Here is a 5,288-nt window from a genome sequence, read left to right as displayed (position 1 = left end):
ATACCATCACATCGAGTGTAGGGGCTTCAATATATGAATTCAGGGGAGGACACAGTTCAGTTCAGAACAGAACTTATGGGGACTCAAGTCAAGAAAGGGGCATGAACAGTGGGTTTCAGAGAAGTCACTCTGGTGTCAATGGGGGAGAGCTTGGGGGAGGAGAAGCCTGGAGTGGGGCTCGGGGTGGGGAGTTGAAGTGTTGATGGGGGGATCACAGACATATTTAGGAAAAAACACCCAGAGCACTTAGTGGCCAATTAAAAGATTGACATATAGGGCCAGCTGAGTGGCTCAGTTGGTTAAGAGCTCGCTCAAGAGTTTGAGCTCTGAGCAACAGCGGTTCGATTCCCTGCCCGAGCTGAGCAGCCGCTGAGCTGCCAACAGGTGGCAGGATGGCTCAGCTATTAATTAATTAATTAATTAATAAAAGATTGACATATGACTGTATGAGGGGCATGATTAACTGTGTGGAGATAAGTAATATAATCAAGGCCAACATTTCACAAAATTTGACAGGATGCACATTAGGAGTTTGTTTCACTGTTTTTGTTTTTCTTTTTCAGCTTCATGGAAGTACCCAGTTAGTTCAAAGTGTAGATTCTGGTTCCATAGGACTGGGCCAGAGCCTGAGACTCTGCATTTCTGACAAGCTTCTAGATAATAAGATGCTGATCTGTAGACTAATTACTTTGAGCAGGAAAGACATAGTGTGTATGTGTTTGGGGGGGGGGAGGGCGGGGCTCCACATGGTTGTCACCCTACCTAGTTATGCTGTGTGTGATGGAACAAAATGCTAACCCTCTCTGGACCTTGCTTTCTTCATTTGCATGTTTAAGGATAGGAAGGGCCCCCCTGGTTGCCTGCAGGTCTCTGATTGCATAACTTCAAATCTAATAACACATACGCGTATGTTCTGGGAAGAAAGGGAAGGAAAGAAAGTAGGCTGTAGTTGGCCCATAGCATCAGGTCCCAGGAGCATGTCATGCATCACCAGGCTTATAAAATGGCTTGTTTGTAAAAGTATGTTGGTATTAAAACCAACTTTCAAAATGGGCCAGTGACAACTTAGGTTAACACAACTACGTCAATTTGAAAATCAAACTTGACTTGGCAGTCGTCCTTCTCTGTAGGTCCACAGCGTGGGCAGAGCAGAGGCTGGGCCTGGCCAGGAGGTCGCTGAGGGCTGTGTCTACCAGCGCCTCTCTCAGGAGCCCGGACGTGGGCTGGCTGGGGCTTTGGTGTCTCCACTGGCGAGGGTATGCTTTGTGTTGCACATGTTAGGCGAGTTTCTATATCTGCACGGACCTCGAGGGATTACAAGACCCTTTGGTTCATAACAGCTATTTTGACTCTTCACATCTTTAAAACTGAGGGTTGCTAGATGGGCGGGGGGTGAGATGGGGGAGAAGGGAAAGGGATTAGAAAGCACAAATTAGTAGTCACGATATTGCCACAGAGATATGAAATACAGTTTGGGAACATAATCAATAATGTTGTAAAGATTTTGTAGGGGGTCAGATAGGCACTTGTCTTATTAGGAAGACCACTGTATGGACTGCGTAGATGCCTGACCGCTGAGCTGTACACCTGAAGCTGAAGCTGAATAATACTGACTGTCAACTACTTTATATAGATAGATAGGTAGATAGATAGATAGAGATATATATAGATATATACATATATTATATATTATCATAGGATGTGGAGGACAGCATAAGGAATAGAGTCAATGGAATTGTAGCAGCTCTATACAATGTTAGGGGGGTACTAATTGGGGGAGGGGGTCATCACTTTGTGAGGGGTGTAAATGTCTAACTACTACATTGTTTTGTACACCTGAAACTAATAAAATAAAAAAATAAAAATAAAAATAAAATAAACAAGTTGCCTACAGGGTCCAAATTACGGGGTCCTCATCACCCACTAAATTAGCTGTCATTCTACTCAATTCCCTTCATGTTAACCCGGGATGCATAGGTGAGGTGGTATAAATGTAGGCCAAAGACGCCGTGTGTAATTTATTTGGTCTCAAGAGAAGAAATCATCACAGAGCAGGATTTATACCGAGCGCGCGATTTACATGCAAACTTGTGCTTTTCACTGGGTATGAGGTGGGCCATGCAAACTGTGGGGACTGGGTTTCCAGTGCTACTTTCAGACCTGGCCTGGATGGCAGGGTGACTCCGCCTGGTTCAGAGCACATGTGAGATGACATTCCTGCCACCACCGGTCGCCAGGCCTCAGGTGGTGCTCATATCCCGAGGGCACGAGAGGTAAAGGTATGCAGGGTGGTTGCCAGCTTCCACGGCTCCCACTCCACACAGGCAGTCCTTTCTATCCCACTCTTTATTGGTGTGGTCTCTCATTTCAGGTGACGGCAAACTGCTCTCGTGAGCAGTTTAGCCATAGTGAGCAGGTAAGAATTCTCGAGTGAGTGAGTTGAACTGGGTGGACCTTTCAGAAGGCTCTGGAAGCTCATGAGAATGAAATCTTGAACTTGAAACTATAGATGGAGCTGGCCAGTACATAAGACACACTCTCCCAAGGGACAGTGGGCAGCAGGAGGGAGAAGGTATTTGTTCCCTCTCAGACGGGCTCTGGCCACTCCAGTTAGCTTGATGCCATTCCAGACAGAAATAACCACAGTAAATAGATGTCACAAGTGCCAAACCAAGGAGGTTTAGCAGATGGTACCTCTCCTGATTTAATCCTCACAACACTCCTATGAGGTGGCCTGCTGTGTACCCATGGCATAAATGAAGCACCCAGGATTCAAACGCATAGAATGGCTCGTTCAAGGGTTAGAAAGTGGTGGAAAGGGAATTCAAACCGCTGCTGGACTCCAAGCCCCACGCCATGCCCACCAGGCTGCACTGCCCCTTCCCCCACGGCCAGCTCAGGCTCCTCCCTCGAAGGCTGTGTCCTGGGCTGAGAAGCACATGGTGACCTCCAGTGGTGACTTCCCTGCTTGAAGTGTTTCCATGTCTTGGCTCAGCTCCAAGGACCACTGCCCACTTTCCTAACCGGGCAGGAAGAACATCAGCTAGGTCAGGGTAGATTTCTCCTCCTTTCTGATTCAGCTTGTCTTAAAAGTGTAAGCATTAATAACAAAAAAGGAATTCACAAAGGCATTTTCACAGGAAAGCAATGAGCACAGTGTGACAGGTGTCTTGGGGTGTTTGACGGTATTCATACAACATAGTCCCGATACCACCCCAAACACACACATCTCAGAACAATCCCTACTTGAAAACACAATAGTTGTTAACCATGCTTTGCACTCCCCAATGCCAGATGGCAAAAAAACCCCAGAAAGATGCTAAAGAAAAAAAAAACTAATGTGTCTTTAAAATCCAGCCTGAAAAGCAGTGTCTCTGATGTTACAGACAGCACCTCCAACTGTCATCGGAGGAGAAATTCATTGGCAGCAGCTGTGGGCTGCTATCTAAGGGCATGGGACAGACTCGTGCTCACTAAAAGACAGAATTTGGATTGTAAATCCCCAGGGTTTCATAGGGTCCCCTCTACCTGCCCGTGGGAAGTTCTTCCCCTATATTTCCTGGCTGTGGGTCTTCTTTCTGTTTTCAAATTTTGGAAAGGAGCTGTCTTTACAGAGTAAAGTCGCACCTAGATCCCTTTTGCCTCAACAGGGGAAAAAAAAGATGCTGTTCCAACCTGGAACAGGATGTAGCAAGGGACAGAGTTGAGACATGGAAGCAGCGTTTCTTGCCCTCAGGTGGCCTGTGCTCCCGACATAGCTTATAACATTTGGACAAAGTAGGGAATATGCTCATGCCATGTCTGCAATGTACCTGCTTTTCCAGAGTAGTCGTGGTGAGCCCACAGTAGACACGGTAAGCCCAAGGGCTTCTCTGAGGCCGTGGGTACCCCACTTTCTTGCCCTCTTGTTGCCTGGTGGCTCTTCTCACTGTCCTGGGGGTCTGGAGACGTCTGTAGCCTCCCTCACAGGATAACCAGTGTTTGGCAACTGTCTACTCTCCGATAAGCCTGCTGGGCAACAAAAAGAAAAGCAAATAACACAAAATCAGCTCTGAAACTCTACTACACACAGCTTCCATCAGAGGCATGATGACGTCTTCCAGGCTGGATGGGGAAGAATCAAGAAAAAGGGTAGATAGGACCTGGGAAACAGTCTGCTCAGGGCAGACCGCCATGGAGATGGCCTCATGGACAGGCTAACCCCCGTGAGCCCAGAGTGACGGGGAGGCACAGCACAGGGACCAGAGCAGAAGAGAAATGGACTAAAACGACAAGCAAACCAACAAACAAAGCTACAGTCCTGCCTTGTGTCTGAGATTCCATACGTGGAGCTGGGGGCCAGTGAGAAGGGCCCTGACGTCTGTCTCGCCCCTCGCCTTCCACACGTTGTGTCTGGTGCACCAAACTTTGTGCTGTGTGTGTATTATCTTATTTCATCCTTTGGGTAACCCTTATTTAACGAACCTGCAAGGCTGGGTGGGGGTACTATGCCCAATTTACACACGAGGAAACCAGAATTCAAGAGATTAAATAGAGGAGCCAAGGCTCTAGCGTGGCCGTGAGGTCTCAGTGCCTTGGTCCCAGCTTCTGTGGGTGGAGCACCTTTTCCTCCCTTGTAAACCCCTGTCAATCTTCCAACACTCCCTGATTCTTCCTGTCCCCAGACCAACCCAGCAAGGCTCAGGCCTCCACACCCCAAGCCAACGTCCATCTCTGCCCCCGGAGCCTCTGCAGCTTGGTCTCAGCTGCAAGGCCAACCCCACCCCACCCCCTCCCCCCGTCTATGAGCTGCTGGCGAGCAGGGGCTCTGAGCTGGTGCTCATGCCTCAACTCCAGCAGGACTCCCTGGAAGTCTGAATCAAATACCCTTTCCACCACACCAGTCCTTCCCAGGCAGGGGACAAGAAAATAACACAAAGCAAAGCAGGGGCCACTGAGGGCTACTTGAAAGCAGGCTAAACAGGTTTTCAGTTCTGCCAGAGCTGGTTCCCTGTTTGAGCTTTTCCAACAGCTTTCTCAGCAGGGGAGGGATTGGCTCCTTGTTCCTGAATCACTGCTTCTCAAATCTACATGAACTCACTTGGGTGAACTGAACGGGACAAAAGAAAACTGAGTCCTTCCCTGATTTGGGGGATTTCAGGAGCTTCTTTTCTTGATAATAAGAATAACTGCTTGGCTGTGTTCGTAGTGGTTGAAAACATTTTGCTCAGATTAGCTGTAAAGATTTCAACACCAACTGCATCATTGATCAGAGATAGGCAACGTAAGGCAGCTCTGCAAATCAGCCC

This window comes from Hipposideros armiger, unplaced genomic scaffold (assembly GCF_001890085.2).
Source record: "Hipposideros armiger isolate ML-2016 unplaced genomic scaffold, ASM189008v1 scaffold_622, whole genome shotgun sequence".
Taxonomy (NCBI): domain Eukaryota; kingdom Metazoa; phylum Chordata; class Mammalia; order Chiroptera; family Hipposideridae; genus Hipposideros; species Hipposideros armiger.
This window is presented reverse-complemented; position numbering follows the sequence as displayed.